This window comes from Cynocephalus volans, chromosome 2 (assembly GCF_027409185.1).
Source record: "Cynocephalus volans isolate mCynVol1 chromosome 2, mCynVol1.pri, whole genome shotgun sequence".
In the NCBI taxonomy this organism is placed as follows: domain Eukaryota; kingdom Metazoa; phylum Chordata; class Mammalia; order Dermoptera; family Cynocephalidae; genus Cynocephalus; species Cynocephalus volans.
In genome coordinates, this window is record NC_084461.1 from 183,035,133 (window position 1) to 183,055,198 (window position 20,066).

Below are 20,066 nucleotides of genomic sequence, written 5' to 3' on the forward strand. Positions count from 1 at the left end.
GGGAGGGTGGGTGGGTGGTCAGGTATTATGCCTTAGCACATGAGGATCTTAATTCAGACTTCCTGGATTTGAGTTCCCAACCTGAGACTTGCTTAGCTTGTGGGACTTGGGCAAGTTGCCCAGTCTTGCTGTGTTTCAATTTCCTCATCCATGCAAGGACCATGATACTAGAATTTAATTCAGAAATTGCTTTGAGAGATACATGGGTTAATACATATAAAACACTTGTAAACCTACCTGGACCATCATAAATGTTCAATAAATATTAGCTATTAGTATTATTGTTTAGTCCAGTTTATAGATAATTTACTTTTCTCTTTGGAGATATTATTAAGAAAATGGGCCCTCTATCCTTCAGAACAAAGAAGGGCTCACTTTTCCTTGGCAAAAGTTACAAAAGCCTGTGTTATACATTCAGCTGCATTAAATCAATCTTAGGACACTAATGGCCTGGAGGAACCCACTGCTGTCAACTGTGGAACCAAGTGATGAAGTGAGTTAATGCATGACCGGGGAAACGTCAGAAGCACCTGGGGCCCAGACTGCTAACCTACCGTGGTGGAAACAGCAAACTCTGCTTAATCATTTTGGAAATACAAAAACCCTTATATCTTCTCCCCCCTCCCCGGTTTTTATTTTTTTGTGTGTGTGTGTGTGTGAATTTATATATTAATTTTTAGCTCCCACCAATAAGTGAGAACATGTGGTATTTCTCTTTCTGTGCCTGACTCGTTTCACTTAATATAATTCTCTCAAGGTCCATCCATATTGTTGCAAATGGCAGTATTTCATTCGTTTTTATAGCTGAGTAGTATTCCATTGTGTAGATGTACCACATTTTCTGTATCCACTCATCCGATGATGGACATTTGGGCTGGTTCCAACTCTTGGCTATTGTAAAGAGTGCTGCGATGAACATTGGGGAACAGGTATACCTTCGACTTGATGATTTCCATTCCTCTGGGTATATTCCCAACAGTGGGATAGCTGGGTCGTATGGTAGATCTATCTGCAATTGTTTGAGGAACCTCCATACCATTTTCCATAGAGGCTGCACCATTTTGCAGTCCCACCAACAATGTATGAGAGTTCCTTTTTCAACCACAATTACTTGAAGTTGATACAACAAGCAAACAGAAAGGACATTGGGGGGGGAGGGAGGAGAGGGAAGGGGGAGGGAGGTTTTGGTAAGGGGCAAAAATAATCAACCACAATGTATATCGACAAAATAAAATTTAAAAAAAATAAATAAAATTTAAAAAATAATAAATAAATAAAATTAAAAAAAATAAAACCTCATCTAATTAATTAGAACAACAACAACAAAAAAAACCCTTTGAGGGGCATGGCAGTGATAGGGAGGAACTCTCACAGTTAAAAGTGATAGAAATCCCAACTCAAATTGGCAAAAGCATGAAGTTCATCACTGGCTCTCATAACTGAAATGTCCAGAAATAAAGCTCCTGCAGGTGTGGCTTTTACCTGGAGTTTGTTTAATGTCACCCGCCAGGATCTGGTTGCTCTCTTTTGTTGTCTCTGCATTATTTTTTCCATGCTGGTTTAATTCTTAAACAGAATCCCCATCTCTCAAGGCACAATAGCTGCAATATCTTTAACTTTGTATCTTATCTGACTCTGGTTGCCTGAAAAAGAGGATGCCAGTTTTCCAACACTTCCAGACAGGGATGCATTAGTCATTAGGAATGATTGACTCTGAAATGGGCATTCATAACCAATCACTGTGATCAGAGGAATTGAATGCTCTGATTGGTCAGGCCTGAGTCACATATACCTCTATATAACAAGACAGAAGAGGTTTCCTGAAACCCATGGTCTGAACGTCAGGGAGAGGGGTCCCCTCCCGCAGACAGCAAACTGAGGTGTTATTACTGGAAAGGAGGGTGTGGCTACAGAGGTTGCTAATAAGCAGCAAATGTCACCAGAGAGCAGAGGCCCCAAGCCTTTGAGAGCAAATCTGCATTTCCTAGAGTGTCTTTAGCTTAGAGTTATGTTAAGTCAGGCCACTTCAAGTCAAGTCCTATGGGAAATGGGGTCTTTCAGAGAGAGAAGACTGGACCACGTAGGGAAGAAAGAGACAACATAAATAGGTTGGTTCCACATAACCTGCTCCTGGACTAGCACCAAGGCTCTTCCTTTGGAAGAAAGTCCATTTCAAAGTGGGATGAGACTCTTCCTTAGGTGGTGAGTACACTGTCACCTAAGGGAGTTTACCAGTCAGGGTGCCGTCAGGAAAAATGAAGCCATATGAGATACTTTAACAGAGAGAGGTAAACACATAGAATTGATTAAATAGGTATTAATGGACTGAAAAGACAAAAAGGGAGACTGAGATAAAAGTTTAGTAACTGCAGAAAGCAGTTTCCTAGGATTAGGGGAAAATGAATGTAACAAGTTGGGATTATTAGACCTAGAACCTGGAATCTCGGAGGAAGGATTCCACAGACTTAGAACCCAGGATTCCGTGGCGTGTGTGCAAAGGGGTGCTGGCTGACTGCTGCTGGTATCTCTGAGGGGCAGAGGTGAGGCTGGTTCTGGTCATGTGGGCAGAAAAATGAATATAAACAAAAAAGCACAAAAGGACCCCTGGGTTTTTCCAAATCTCAGATATTGTGAATAATGAATTCTAGAGATCTGCTGTGCAACATAGTGCCTATAGTTAACAATACGATGTTACGATGTTGTGCAGGTGAAACTTATCAAGAGGGTAGATCTCTTGGTAAGTGTTTTCACACACACACACAAAAATAAAGAAAGAAAGAAAAAGATAAAACAGAGCAAAGGAACACAAGAAAAAACTTTTGAAAGTGATTGATGGATGTGTTTATTACCTTGTGTTGATGGTATCACAGGTATATGCAAATGCCCAAACTCATGAAAACGAACACATTAAATATGTGGGTTTTTTTTTTCTTGTACATCAATCGTACCTAAATACAACTTTTAAAAAAAATAGAAAAAAAGGAAATAAGAAACTGGAACCAACTGTTACTGACAGGATGAACAGTCATTGCCAGGGTTTTGCAAAGAGAAGGTCTTTCTCTTGCGCCCCCTATTGACAGAGCCTGGAGTTGGCAAAAGACGAATGTATTTTGCGAGACTCAGCTCCTGAGAACCACAGGGCTGAGGGCAGGGGTGGGCTTGGAGATGGATGATCAGCGAAAGAGTGGCCCTGACTGGACCAGACGTCATGGGAGGAGCAGGGGCATCATTAGAAATGTTCATCATGCTCCCCATGTTCACAGAGGCCTCAAATTCAGACATTTGAAATGGCTTCCAAATAGGATAAAATGCGACACAAATACAGTGCAAAACCTGAAGGAGAGTTTGTCAGAAGCCTTCATATCTGTGACCCAGGGTATGCAGAAAAGTGAGAGCTTTTTCTTTTATATAAATACGATAATTATCATATTCCTAACAAAATTTCCCTCCCTTTTTTTGTAGGTTTATCAGCATGAAAATGCACTCAGTAGAAATTATAAAAGATATCCTACAATTTTAATCGTGTTGTTTATTTACTTATTTTAGGTGTACTTGGAGACTCAAACACACTTAAAAGTCCCTCCACCTCTTGCCATCTCTGAGGAGTGGTGAGCTGGGTAACCGGTAGCCTGGCTTTGGTGAAGAGGATTCTGGCAGTAGATGAAGGGGTGGTCTTTGAACACCCCTGGCCATCACGAGTCCATGGAGGTGGGGTCTTGGTGGGGAAGATGGTGATGGACAGCAAGTGCCTGCACTGGGGTCTCTATGCCATGTCACCCACTGTGAGCTCAGGCGCACAAGAAGGCACACACTTACCTGTCATCCGTGGTCATGCTGCTGTCCTGAGAATTCCCTCCATATATTAGAATTCATTTTACGGGTCTTGTGATAGAGATATCCAAAGGAAGGCAAAGTGCAATTGACTCACAAAAAATCAAACTCCATTAAAGACTCAATTTCTGTTTTAGAGTTAAGCAGCAGCTTCACATTCAACATATACAAGAATTTTTTTCAAAAAGTGTGTAAAAAAGAGAAAAATCAGATCAGGCTGCGGACACATGTTGGGGTTTTTTTTTTGCTGACTCAGCACTCCTCCTTCTGGTAAATGCTGTTCATTTGTATTTGCGGAATCAGCCTCATTTCCCGTGCATATGAGGGGGAGGGTAGCAAGAGGCACACCCAGCCCTCTCCTAGCTCTGAGACTGTTCCTATCATCCAAGCCTTTCTTCTCTATCTGTTCCATCATAGTGATGAGTTCAGAATAAGCATAAAGGCTTTAAAAACAGACAGAGAAACTCAAGAAGCACAACATGTAGGGATGGTGTTTGGTTTATGGACAGACAATCTTATCTACCTACAAAGTCCCCAAATGATTACATGCACATTCATGATAATGCCGTTGGGACTGGGTCTTGAAGACTGTTGTGACAAGTTGCTGATTGTACCATCTGAAACAGAATGAATCAAACTGGGGGCCGAAATAGCAATCCCCATGATTGCAAGAGGTCAGACACTCAGGAACGACAACCCTACTCCCTTTCTGCTTAGTTCTACCCCAAAACTTCCTTCTTCCTCCATTTTTTCCCCAGTTAAAAACACAAAATTTTACATAGGCATCATATTCTCCTCAAAGTGACCAGTTACTTCCAGATCACTCTAAAGTTATAATTTCCAAAGTGTGGTCCCAAGACCACCAGTGTGAGCATTAACTGGTAAGGAACTTCTTATAAATGTAAATTCTCAGGTCACACTGCAGACATACCCCATCAGAAATTCTGGAGCTGGGGAATGGTAATGTTTCAATAAGCTCCGCAGAAGACTCTGTTGCAAGAAAAGTTGAGAACCATGGGCCTAAACCTTGGTAGTCCAATTACTCTTCTCATTGCTTAGTTTACAATATTTTTAAAAGCCAGTGTGGTATATATATGAACATATAAATAAACATATAAATAAAAAAAACAGAAACATGTATGTCACTATTTATTCTTAAAAAAAAAAAAAAAAAGAACTATGTACATTCCAAAGCTGTTCATCAAGTGGTATAAGTTACAGTGTGACTGATTCATCAAATGATTTTGACAATTTTAAGAAGTTTATTTTAAGAAATAGTTGGCATCATCTTTTGTTTGGTGTGGATGTCACTTTTCCAATGATGCTCATGTCTGAGCTATTCAGGGAACTGAACCAAGCTCTTCAGGTGACTCCCTTCATTAACTAGTTGGTCATTGAGTGGTTTATAGAGTAAATAGAGAGAATTTCTAAGTCACTGAAATTGTTGATGATTTCTCTGAATATTGTGCTGTAGTACTCTGCTCCCCAAAGGCCAAGTTCCAGGGTGGAAAATATAAAAGGCAGGCCCCTGGTGGCTGGCATACTCATCAGCAGTTGTCTTGGCAACGGCACCAACAGCACTGATTCATTTCAGGCAGTGGGGAGATTCTTGAGGCCTCAGCCAGCCTCTTACTCTGTAAGGCTGGCTCAGAAAATGTCCTTGTGCCCTTAGTCTTGATTCTCTGCCCAGTCCCAGTGATCTGAGATTGTTGGGGCTCTCTTTTGTCTACCTGGTTTGTGAAGTCACACACTGAATTTAGAGTTTTGAATAAATTCCGATGGCAAGGTTCTCCCTAAGAAATGATTTAAGCACCCAAGTGAGTCTTGTGAGCAACCTTCCTTACATCTTTACAACTGAGGGATGCTTGGAAATACAGAATCCCACAGGTGTTCCGTGATCACATGTCCTTCAGTTACTGTCACGAGCAGAGACCGGATAGCTGACTCTGAATCCTGACTCCAGTCACTGGGAGAAAAGTGATCAGCACATCTATGGCCAAGGACACAGGTGGAGATGGACAGTAAACAAGATTAATTATAAAATACATAGCACGTCAGCAAGCGGTAAGTGCTACAGAGGACGGATAAGGCGGGAGGAGTGAAGGCTAGGGGTGGAGGAAGAGGAATCCACTTTGAAATAGATGGCTCAGTAAGTGCCTGAAGTTACGGAGTGATCAGGGTCCCTGTCTGAGGAGGGAACATTCCATGAAGAGCAAGTTGAAAAGTATGAAGAGGGACAGCAGCAGGCCAGCAGAGCCACAGCAGAGAGTGAAGGGGACAGTCCCAAGGGTTGAAGTCATGCGTGGGAACTTGGCTTTTCCCCTGAGCATGCTGGAGCCGGTGGAGGGTGTGAGCAGATTATTCTTCAACTACCTATTTGGGAGAGAAATAAACAAAAGCTGTCTCATTACTTTATTTCTTCCACCAAAATCAAGCTCTGATCAAAAAATTTAAATACTAGGCGTAAAACTTAGAATTTAAAAAAAGAAACTTGAAGTTAGCAAGGTCTTTCTAAATGGGGCATAGCATCTAAGAGGCCATTAAGTAAAATATTAGAAGATCTGACGATATAAAATATAAAATCTTTTTACTGCAAAAAACGACAAAAACCAAAATGTAATTGATAAACAGAAATCAAGGTGAGAATATAGTTGTAACACATAAAATAGAGAGCTAATATTATTAATGTCAAAAAAAACACTTAAAACAAAAAAGTTGAATAAATCAGTACAAAAATAAAGACACATGTAATTCACTTGACAATATGAAGGACAGTAAGATATGAATACTCAACCTCAATAATAATTACGGAAATTCACATTTGATCAAGGTATAATTTTATTTCTGACAGAATGGAAAGATGAAAATATTTAGTGCTGTTAAGAGACTGAGAAAGAGGCCCTTTACTAGAGTATTGATGGAACTGTAAATAGTATGATAATTTAAAGGCCAAAATGGTATGATTTCTTAAAAATAAAAATGTTATGTTTTTGAGCTAAAAATTACACTTTCAGATATGTACCACACAGAAATTTTTACATAAAAACCTAAAAAGATATGTAGATATATAAATACATATACATTCATATGTGTGTATACATATATATACATGTTTATTGGATCCCTGTTAGTAATGAAGAAAAAACAAACTGGAACTATTTAAATATCTGTCACTGGAAGACAAGCTAAAAGAGCCATGGCATGTATATTAAATAGGATGCAATGTAGCCTTTCAAATAAAGAGGTATCTTCACATGCTCTGGTATGAAAAGCTATCCAAAATACTGCTGACTGTTAAAAGCAAATTACAGAACAATGTGCAAAATATGATTTGATTTTTATTTAAAAATCAGTATTTTCCAGTCCCCTCCTCACTGCACTCATGGGTGTGTACCCTCAGCAAACTTTAAAAGAACATACACCAACTGCAAATATTATATATATCTGGCAACAAAATTATTAGACACTCTTCCTTTTTAGTTTATAAATTTACAAATTAGAGAACTGGTAATATATAAATATTAGAGATGACTTGTAGCTGACTCAGCTACACCAGCAGTTCTCTAAAAAATATGAATTGCCTTGGGGGCAAGAGAGTGGCTCATGACTTGGGTGAGACATCCTGTTCTTAAACAAAAAATTCGAGTAAGTTTTTAAAACTGTCGATTTACCAATTAATGTATAGCCTGCTAAGTCTGAGTAAGCCATCGAATTATCTTTAAGATTAGCTGAAGCACGTAGACCCTCCATCCTGCATGCAGACATTTTTTTTGCTTGTGTGTTATAATCTGTAGCAGAATTTGTAACTTCTGTATTTTACCCACCAACTCCAGTATGGGGAGTCCCCCTCCCTTTTCCAAACTTTCCCATCAAATCTTTCGGCTTACAATAGACTTCAGAGCACTTCCCAGCTTTGTTGGTTTGTGTTTCTCAGGTTGATCCTCACATTTGGCTCTCAGAAACCTCATAAAATTATTTCTGCCTCAACAGCCTTAATTTTGGCTCATTAAAGAAATGGTCAAACTTTTAAAAATACAAAAATTTAAAAAGAATTATTAAATCTGAACATAAAAATATATGTATATATTTTATTTTGAGACTGCCTTCCTGTTAATCTTCAGATAAGAAACTGCAGACTGTCCACGGAACCATAGAATGGTTGCATATTCTAGCAAAGGAGAGGCCGTGTTGGTTTGGGGCCACAGCCCACTTTCCCTTCACTCCCATGTGGAGGTTTCTGCATTAAGATAAGTAGAAGCATAGATGGCTTGGTCCATTTCCAAGGCCCCCACCTGGAAATCAGCAGCCAGAACTGTCCAGGTGGCCAGTAAGTTACAGCATCCATTCTCGTGGTTCGACTGAGGGAGCTTCAATGAAGGGACCATTTACAGAGTCGTGGGCAGGGTTAAGGGCAGAAAGCCTCCCAGAGGTGGGAAACAGGAGGATGCCTTTGTGGCCTCTAGCCTGAAAGGAGAAAAGAAGGAGCCAGAGTCATCAGAAGGTGGGGCTGGAGCCCCGGTGGAGGGGCAATCTCAGAGCTGTAATCCTGGAGAAGCACAACTCTCAGGGACTTGGCACCAAATCAGAGAAGGGTCGGGGAAGAAATACCCTGACCTTCCTGTCCTCCTACCCTCCTGGGTCTGGTTGATGCCTCCTGTTAGTAAATTCAAGCTGGAGGTCAGAAGAGAAGGACACGCTGGGGGGAGGCAACCTTTTGAGGCTCAGAACTGAGCTGAAAAGTATAGGGGATAGAACAAATTGGGAGTGTTTGACAAATGGAGAGGGGAAATTCCACCAGGCAAGTTTCCCATGTTGGGACAGGGAGGCTGGACTGGAAACCTTGTGTGTCTCCTCTGCTTTCTACTACTTGCTGGCTTCTCTCAGCCTCACCTTTCTCACCTGAGTAATGGGGATGAACACCTCTGCCTTGCTTGCCACTCAGATAATGGATGTAAAAATGTAAAGGGAAGTCTATTCTAATGCCTCGTGTACTGTAAAGGGCACTACCCTCCCAGAGAATATTTTTCCCTAGGTTCAAGTCAGTCAGACTCGGAAATTAACAAGTTGCTCCCAGAGCTGATTTTACATTTCTGATCTCTTATACGTGGTTTATTGAGTTGATTTAACTTTAACTGAAAATTCATTAAAATGCATTTGCTGTAAGTAAATATTTAAATGAATATTACACACACTAGGGAAGGAAGAGGCTTGTTTAATTATATCTGTCTTCTCTCTGGGAGCAATTTTGGTTTTCTCTATATAGGATGATTCTTCTATTAACCTCAGCTTCTCCCGCCCTGGGGAAGCTACATTCAAATCAACCAAGGTCCACACAGACTTGGAGATTCCACTTTGGGGTTTGAAATATTATAACTGGAACTGGCTGCCTTCCAAATGCCTATGGTCCTTTTGCGGTCACACAAATACACCTGTGTTGGGATGATATGAAATAGTAAACAAGGTAATATTTTTTTCACATTTTCTTGTACTTTTGTGCGCCACCAAGCAGCTAAGGCATTCTGACTTATTGTCCAGATGTTAGCACTTAAAGAAGAAATGCAAATAAAAAGCAAACTAGTCTATGGTCAGCTCTTGAGATTTATAACAGAATTTTGAAACTCGATAAAGAACCAATGCTTTAAGAGAAAAAGAAAAATGTTTTTGAGTTGAAAGATTCTGGTTCTCTTGAATTTAAGGTTTTAGGTTCTGATGTAAATGATAGGCAAAGAAGAAAATTTGATGGTTAGAATGAGTTTCACCTGTTCACCCGGAATAAAGATTCCACATGCTTGGGGGCAGATAAGGAAGAATCTGAGGGAAAAGCCAGCAAAAATAAGTGGCGTGCTGAGCTTACTGTGGTTGGATGACAAGTCCCTCAAATAGTTTGGGAACCTGAAAATAGAAGCAGTCCACTCTTTGTCATAAAAGAGTAAATAGAGATGGCCACACTTTTCAAACACATAAAGGGAAGAATCAAATAATTATTCTTTTTGGCTGAGATTTGCCCATGCACATCATTAAGATGTGGAGGACAGGGCTGGGTTCCCACACTGGGAATGAGTCTGCCTTGGGTAAGGGCAGATGTCCTGTTAGGGAACTGGTTGGGATGTGACCATCTCAAGGAGGTCAGGTGAGAAGAAAGTCAGAAAGGATCTTAAGTCTCTGTGGATACCAGCACCAGGAAGGGCTGAGAACTGTTTAAAACACTATGAAACTTAAAATCAACTCTTAGAGAAGGGCAGGAAGAGAAAAATCCTGAATTGGTGTTTAAATTATCTGAAAATTATGCAGAATTGATGAGATTGTATTTTCTGCCCTCAGGGTAAATGATGAAGGGCATTTTTTTGTCTTTCACCTTTAATACTTAGATTGAGAATATGCACCTGTTACAAATAAATAGAAAGAAAAATAAAGCAGAGAGAAATAAAAGGCTCTTTATAGGATATTTTCTAAAGTGGAAAAAAATGGAATTCAGAAAATGGGGACACCTATGTCTTGCAAGGTCTTGTGGTAGCAAAGCTAGTCCTCTTTCCATGCTAGTTGACTTATGCAGTACAGGAAGACTTCCTGGAGGAGGTAGGGTCTCCTATTAATTCAACACAGTATGCAGGAGATACAAAGATGAATAAGCCACTGTCCTTAAAATCCAAAGTATGATAAAGACAGACAGAAAAAATAAATCATTGCTCAGGTATCTAGGCAGCAACACATTTCACTGAGGCAGGTTGCAAAGAGGAGGGAAGAAAGGAGATCAGAGGAGGTGACCTTGACCTGGGTTTTAAGAATAAGTTGAGGTTGGTCAGATGGAAATGAGTCAGGGAGGTGGCCTGGAATCATCACAAGCTGAAGGAAAAGCACAAGCGAGTATGAGGCAGCATGATCCAGCAGAGTGTGTCAGGAATAAACCATAATCTGGAATTGTTGGAGGAAGGAGGATATTGGGTCTCATGTCTGGCTTAGCTTCAGCACAGCCACGTTGAGTTGCTTTCCACCTTTCCTCCCCCTTTCCCTTTCTTCTCTGGGAACTGAGATTCCTCTCCTGAGGAGGGGTAAACATTACCGTTATCATCAAAGGAATGTCTTGTGGGCTTCAGGCTGCAATGTTTTGTGCTGAAGTAGTAGCTAATCAAAAGTCTATGCCCTAACCTACCAGATGTTATCAGACCACAAGGGCCATGTCACCTTGCATACCACTGATTTTGAAATTGCCATTACTCTGCCAGATACCTCCCTAAAAGTCTTACAAATGTCCTGCTTTCCTCGGTTTGGAGGAACTGATCTGGTTCAGTGTCCCCTCCACATTAGTGTAATAAAGCTTTTGGCTGAAATGACGCCTGACTCGGGTCTCTTTCTTTTCTTGTCTCCCTGAACCTAACAGAGGAGGGCAGTGCTGGGTGGGGCTGCGGAGGTGGCTGGGGCAGGAGAAGAGGCACGGACATTACCTTCTGTGTGTGGAGAGACAGTGGTGTCATGAATTAACGTGGCTGGACACATATTTAAGGAATAGCACAGGACAGTATGTGGATTCACCCAGAGAGAGTGAAGCTGTATCGTAGAGAGCCAGTGGGAAGGCTTTTGCAATATTCCAGGTAACCATGAGGACCTGAATCAGGACGGTATTAATGGGATGAAGAGCAGAGAAGGGTTGGATAGGAATGTAGAAGACCTTGGCCTTTGACAGGAGGAGGGAATAGAGGGGACAACGACGGTATTTCCCCACCATGTGCTCCCAGGAGCACGATGAAAATGCTCGAACATCAACACTTGCTCTTGCCCCGGGGCTCACTGCCAGTGTGGCAGAGACTTTGTCACATGTGCATTGCCATGTGACTTCCCTGTCTAGCCAATTCCTCTTCCTCCCACTTCTCTTCACACATGTTGATCCATAGAAAGGATATTACTGGGAGTGTGAGTTTGTGTAAAACATCAATCTTTCCTATGCCTCAGTTTTCTCACCTACAAAATGGGGAAATTAATAGTTCTTGTCTCATAGAATTGAGGTCAGTATCAAATGAGATTAGACATATTAAAACACTTAACACAGTGCCCCACACCTATTATCCCCTCAATAAATGTCTTGAGCACAGATTATTGGGAATTCAAGGCCTGACCACTTAAGAGACGGATGAGGGTGGCAAAGACAAGAGAAACTTTCTGGGGTGGATGAGGAACCTGGGTATGCATGTACAGTGAGCTGAAATTGGCATGAGAAGAACATGCTCAAAATAATGTACTATTTCATTTAATAATCAAAAGAAAATGAGGAAAGTAATTGGATTGCAAAAAAGTAGAAAACAAAAATCCAAAAGGTCAGTGAACATATAAAATATGTGCTAGTAATACAACAAATATGAAGAAAATAGTGAGATATATTTATCCTATTACACGGACAGACAATAGTCATCTTAGATGCTGTGAAGGGAAGGTTTTTACTTTAAGGAAATATAGATGGAATCGAAGGTTTATGTATAAAGATGTCTTTTCTCATTGATTATATTAGGAAAAAACTAATAATAGATTAGAAATGCTTCACCATTAGGAAATAGGCCAATAAATTATAGAATTATCAATCATTACAGTAGTACTTAGTCATTAAAAATGATTTTTAAAATCTGAATAAAAGAAAATGTTGATGATGGGCTATTTTTAGAAGTCGTGATATAAAATTGTGTATAGAGTATGATCGCAAGTGTGTAAAACTGTCTATATGTGTTTATACCTTGCACTATATGAAGCAGTCATGGAAACAGGCTAATTTTGGAGAACGTGATGTGTTGCAGAGCCGGGTTTAGTGCTGTGGTAGGCATAATAATGGCCCCCCAAAGATGCCTACCCCCTAATCCCCAGTAACTGTGAACATGTGATGTTACATATCAAAAAAAAAAAAAATCTTTACAGAAGTAATTAAGACTACAGATACAGACCTCACATAGAAAAATTATTCTGAATTATTTGGTTGGACTGATGTAATTACACGGGTCTTTAAAAGTGAAAGAGGAAGGTAGAAAAGTCAGGAGAGAAGTTTAACAACAGAAGGAGAGACTGGAGAGATTAGAAGCATGAGAAGGACCCAGTCGATCTCTTGTCACTGGCTTTGAAGATGTAGGAAAGGGCTATGAGCTGAGGCATGCAAGAGCTTCTAGAAGCTGAAAATGGCTCTGAGGTAACAGTCAGCAAGGAAACAGGGACATCATTCCCGCAACCTCAAGGAAATGAATCCTTCCCATAGTCTGATGAATAAGGAAACAGATGCTCCCCTAGAGCCTCCAGAAAGCAATGTGACCTGACAGATACCTTGATTTTGGCATTGTAAGATTAAACAGAAGAACCAGTTGAGCTGCTGTGGACCCAGATGTCTGACCTTCAAACCAGTCGATAATACTTTACTATTTTTAAGTGTAAAGTAGTGCTAAATATATTCACATGATTGTGCAGCCTATCTTCAGAACTATTTCACCTTGCAAAACTGAATCCCTACACCCATTAAACAACTACTCATTCCCCCTTCTCCAACCCCAGCTCCTGGTGACCAACATTCTACTTTCTATCTCTATGAATTTGACTATTCTAGGTATCTCACATAAGTGGAATCATATAGTATATGACATTTTGTCTAGCTTCTTTCACTGAGCATAATGTTCTCAAGGTTCATCGAGAATTTTATCTCATTTTAAGGTTGAATAATATCCCGTTGCACGGATAGACCACATTTTGTTTATACATTCATCCTGGGGAGACACTTGAATTGTTTCCACCTTTTGGCTATTGTAAAAAAATGCTGCTATGAATATCTGTTCGAGACCCTGCTTTCAGTTTGTTAAGATATGCCCGGAAGTGGTGTTGTTTGATCATATGTAATGGTATTTTTAATTTTTTAAGGAATTACCATAGCAACTGCACCATTTTACATTCCCATCAAAACTGCACAAGGTTTCAATTTCTCCATATCCTCGCCAACACATTATTTTCTGGGTTTTTTTTTTGGGGGGGGGGGTTTCTATAGTAGCCATCTTAATGTGATAAGATACAGTTTAAAGCACCAAATTACACAGGGGAAGAGGAATGAGTTAGTAGCTCTTTGGGTTTCTGGGACTGATAAAGACATATTGTGTAAAAAAATGAGTTAAAGAAAATAGATATAAAATTTGAATCACAGCATCATGCAAATGCAGACAGGCAAAGACCAATATGACCAGCAGTCAAGACCAAGATAGGCTAATATGGAAATATTACCTTCCCCAAATCACAGCAAGGGTCTGGGCAGAGATGAATTGGGCTAGAGGTATGTGGAGAAAGTATTACTCATGGGAGGACTTTAAGTTTCTTTCACTTATATAGCTACCAATGTAAAGGAAATTTAGAAATAATGTAATCTAGGGTTTCTCCAACCAGAAGTACCCAGATATTATCCACAAATAATAATGGGGGCAGATCTGGCTATGTTAGCAATATCTGTGTTCAATTAAATGTGTACAATTACATCATGCTTGCTTATGTAGGACTTACTTGCATACAAAAGAAAATGAGTTGGGCTCACTTAAAACATACTTTTATCATATTTAGGAAAATTCCCAAAACCAAAGGAAAAATATATGGAAACAGGAAAAGCATATAATAAACATCATAGTTAACAAAAAAAATTATATTTAAAAAATTAAACTGTATTGAACTACTTTGTTTTATTACATACTCATTTATATGTGTATTTAATAAACTAGCAGGGAAACAAATTGTCCCTTAAAACTGCATCTGAACATAGACTATCCAGTCTGCCTGCGATGTGGAAAGCCACAAAGGACTGTTACTGTCTCCCACTAATGAGAATAAGATGGAAATTCACAAAATCATCATTTTCTCTGAGACCAGCAGAAAGCCCATAAAACTAAAGTCGTAAGAGAACTAACCAAACCAAATTCCAAGAGTAACAGGCCCACTGGTGTGTTGGTAAATGTTTAGGAACCCACCCTCTGATGGAGAACAGCCCTGATACCTTGTGTTTGCAAATGTCCATGGAGTAATGACTCCCGCCATAGCCAATTTCAAGCTACTAACATTTGTTCAATAAACAGAGTTAGAAAGTGATTTGCACAATCAGCTCTTGAGAGTGGGTGGGTCTTGCCTATAACACATTCCTGGATGGACCCCTCCAAGGAAGAAAAGATACAAAACCTCTTCTACCTTTGGCCTAGCATGGGAGAGTAAGTGGCTTCCATAGAGGCTATTAGAAAAAAAAATCAGCTAATAATTCTACAAATTCCAGTAAGACCTATCATCTCATCTTGGAACAGTTGGGCATCCTAAATGCAAGAGGAGTTTGTGGTCACTCATAAACTCCTTTTCTAGGGCCTCCCCTAGATGTTCATGATAAAGCTTCGGTGCAGGGCACAAGACCGTAGACAGCATCCTGGTAGTGCTGATGTGCAAGTGGTGATTGTGTGCCATTGTAAGATGTGTGAATTCCTGGTCCCTACTTGGACTCTTCTTTCTTATTCAGCAAAAGCCTCAGCTGCTGGGAGAGGGGTAGAAACTCCTGACCCATAGAGCTCAAGGAAAAGTCCATTTTTTCTGGTAGACAGTAGAAACAAAACTCATCTGCACCCGGGAAAATAGCAAACTATCCCCCTGCCTTTGTGGTTATAATATACAGACTTATCTCATCCTGCATCGGGGTGGAAGAAGATATATAATGCCAATATCAGGAATGAAAGCAAGACAATCATTGCAACACCCACAGCCATTAGGAAGGTAATAAGGTAATGTTATCACAACTTTATGCCAATATGGTTGATGACCTATATAAAATGGATAAATTGCTTGAAACACCCATACTATCAAAGAGCACTCAAGAAGAAACAGACAAGTTGAATATCCTATATCTCTATTTTAAAAATTAGTAGTAAAAAGCTTCACACAAAGAGAACTGTAGGTCAGATGACTTCACTGATGAATTCTACCATACGTTTAATGAAGAAATGATACCAAATATACATAAAGCCATCCAGAAAAAAGTCAAAAAGAATGAACATATCACAGCTCATATTATGAGACACCCAACCCAAACAAACAAACATTACACAGAAAGGATTCTACAGGTCAATAAGCCACATAAGCATAGGTCCAAAAATAATTAACAAATACCAACAAATTGAAAATAAAAGAATATAAAAATGATAATCTCTTAGTATTCACAGGGATTGGTTTCAGGACCCCCTACATATACCAAAATCCGAGAATACTCATGTCCCACAGTCTGCCCTGCGGAACCTGCATATGTGAAAAGTCAGTCCTCCCTATGTGTGAGTTCCAAGTCCATGGATGACTGTATTTTTGATCAGTGGTGGGTTGGAAAAAACCCACATATAACTGGACTGCCCAGTTCAAACCCATGTCGTTAAAGCTGTACATTTTGATCAACTGAGGTTTATCAAAGGAATGTAAGAATGATTCAATATTAGAAAACAAAAAATATACATCTATTTTACCATATCAAAAAATGAGGTAAACAAACAAAACATAGTAATCTCAACAGATGCAGAAAAAGATTTGACAACCGTTAAGATCCATCATGACAAAAATTCTTAACAAATGAAGAATGTGATAGAACTCCTTCAACCTGATAAAGGCATTTTGCGTTTGAGGTTTACAGCTGTTTCAAAATGAGGTGATAGCCCATACTTGGAATTTGCAAAGTATTTACCTAATAATGAACCAGTATCCACAGTATGTAAATAACTCAAACAACATCATCGGCATCACTGCTCATGAAACAATGTGAAAATACTTGAACATAGAGGAGACACGGATGGAAAATGAGCACATGGATGGGCGTTCAACATTGTTACTTGTTAAATAAATGCAAATGATGTGACGCATTACATATCTGCTAGAATGGCTCCAGGCAAAGACCAACAACAAAACACACAACAAACGCCAAGTCTGGAAGAAGACATAAATCAATGGAGCATGTATGCATTCCTGGTGGAAGGGCAGAATACTTTAGCAACCTTGGAAAACTATTGGCATTTCTCATAAAGTTAAACATACATAAATTTATCATGTGATCTAGAATTCCTCTCCCAGATATTTACTCAAGTGTTGAAAACATATCTTCACGTAAAATTCTATAAGCCAAAGTTTTATTAGCTTCAGTCATCACCATTCTTCCCTCCTTCTTTAGGGCTTCTCCTAAATCTTACCAATGTGACCAGTAAAGAATGTAAAGAAAAAAAAAAAAAAGTAGGAATGATATTGAGAGAAATCGTCTTATATCTGCAGCTGAACTGGAGCCCCACCTTTATATTTTACTCCCAAATCTCAACATGTCGGGAACAAGAAACCCAGACCCCTTTCTCATTATATTACTCAAGATGTACTTCATTTATTTCAATATCTGATTTGCGCTGAGGAGATAAAAGTGGTCCGTCATCTTTTTGAGGGAAAAAGCCCTTTAGGGAAATCTATATTTTTACATCTTAGCAGTACTCAGGGCATTGCTAGTTCTGGAGAAAAATCAAATTATGACAGCAAAAGAATCCCTAAAGAGATGCTCTTCTCATTACACCTCCAAACAGCTGAGAAGGCAAATTCTGCCTTTTCTCATATAGGGAGCACACCATATGTGTAACTTCTTATATTAGGATGGCTATTAAGAGATGACAATGTGTGCTTCTAAGGTCTTCAGGCTATTGTCACTTATTTATGGTTGAAATAATATTCTAAGATATTAGCCTTTATTCACTTTCTCATTTTCAAACAGAGAATTGGCTCTCAGCTCATTGCATTGGGAGAGCTATGGGGTAAAATGAAACATAGAAGTACCCTAGAAGTCTCTGGCTGTTGTCTTCTCAAAGGTTTTGTTACCAAACCCAAGTGCAGCTGCCTGTCCTATACAAAAACCCTTGGCTCACCAAAATCTGTTACAGAACCAAGGGCTTTCAGTTTCTGGCTTAGGCTCACCAAAATCTTGTCACCAAACCCAAGTCCAACTGCCTGCCCCAAACAAGAAACAAACAACACAAAAGTCAAATATTGGTGAACATAGAAGTCATCTTTTATTCAGGAATACCACTGACCTAAGGAGAGATGTTGGGTTAACCCATCTCTCTGGTAAACCTGAAGGAGAATGACCAGACTAAAGCCATGTCAAAGACCCAGAGGCGATTTTAAAGAAAGGGTTGGGGGAATGAAAGGGAGCAAGTGAAAAGCAGGAGGGAGGAGGATGTGAGCTGTGGGATCTCTGTGCAAGGATCCAGGTGCAAACTCTCACCAACGCTCCATTTGGCTTCTGTTCTTGTCCTTGATGCTATCTTAGTGTCCTGCAGGATTTTGCTTAAGGGTGGAGTCAGCATATCTTTATTGGTGTCTTCCTTGGTTTCTCAGAGTCTGGACAATACATGTCCTGTGGTAAGTTTGCAGCTCCAGGCTGACTAGAAAACAATTTTACATTTATGTAAATAATGTCATCTTGCCCCATAACCATGGGGAAAAAAAAGGAACTGAGAGAAATGCATGCTGAGAAAAAAAACTGTGTTTTTCTTTTCTTTTCTTTTTTTTTTTTTTTTTAAGCCTATGCACTTTTAAGTCCCAACATGGCTTCAGTCCTGCTCACTCCAACAGTTTGGTTAGCAGTGACAATCTTACTAGCTAACCCTAGAGAATGCTGTCCTTTGGCCAGATGCTGTTCTAAATCTTCCACATTCATTAACTCATCTAATACTTACAACTACCCAATAACAGCAATACTATTATTATCATTCCTATTTCACAGAAGATGAAACTGAGAAACTGAGGCACAGAGATGTTAAATAAGTTGCCCAGGATGGCACAGCTCTTGTGTCAAAGCCGGGATCTGGACACAATCTGTCTAGACTCAAATTCCATGCATTTCAGTATCAGACTGCAAGGCTTCTCAAATTTAATGCCTTTCTACACTAAACTCTCTAAAAACCTTAAGTAATTATATTAAGAAGTAAAAGCAAAAGGGTTCTTGGTAATATTAAAGATCTTTTGTCTATAAACATGAAGGGAGGGAGGTTACTCAAACTGAAAACAGATCTCCTTCTTCTGGTGGCTGGTGTAATCAGACATAGAGATGGATGGAACTCAAGAATAAAAAAACCCGAGGCAAAAGATTCAAGAAGAAATACCCATGAAGTGCTTGCTTCCCACTGGTGACTCCAACCAGTGGATAGAGCCAGGCTGTATCTGAAACGGATGAGGATGAAGGTCCAGGGCCCTTGCTTGCACAAACCCTTCCAAGCCTCTGTGTGTGGGGCTCTACAAATGTGTCGACGTGGTCACATGTTTTTGCAAATTTTACAGAAGTAAGATATTTAAACTTCAATCTGCTACAATGGCTGTTTCTTTCCACTTTAATTTACATATTATCATACTTTCCCTCATTTGGGGTGGAGATGAGTGGCCGCAGGCATTTTTCTGATATGGTTAAAGGTAAGTTGAGCTAGAGATGCATTTCAACAGGGATTAGAGGGTCATGTTTATGTGCTTAGCAGTCTCATCTGTGTAATGTTAAGTTACTGACAGGAATACTTTTCCTGCCCACTGTACTGATGCATTTGGTAGAAAAAGCAAAACAAGATTTGACCTGTATGGAGCTATATTCTTATCTGTGCAAAATTCTTCTACTTATCAGAAAAGTAACACTGCTAAGTGGAGGATTTGGTCTTTATAGACATCTAATCAAAATGGAAGTTCTCTCTGATAGGAATATACCTAACAATGCAGCATATACTGTTATAAATGCATTACATACTTTTTTCTACTTTGACAAAGATTGCATGAAATAGACTTTATCGGAAAGTATAAAGCAGTAAAACAAACAGCATACATATTACATACATGAGGGATCACAAATATCAATGATAGAAAAGATAGAGGGATGCTTAAATTTTCTGTATCATTACAGTAAAATGATAATCATGCAACTAAAGAGGATCTCAAGGAGTATCCCACAAAATATATGTAAAATTTATAACACACACAAGTCCAGCTTTGAAAGCTGCCCCCTTTCAGAAGTAAGCTACTCAAAAGTCAAATGTTGGTGAAAATGGAAGTCAGCTTTTATTCAGGAATACCAGCGACCTGAGGAGAGATATAAGGCTAACCCATCTCTCCAGTAAAACTGAAACATAATGGCCAGGCTAAAGCCATCTCAAAGACTCGGATTTACTAAGGGATTTTTAAAGAGGTGGCTGAGGCACTGGAATATGGGAAAT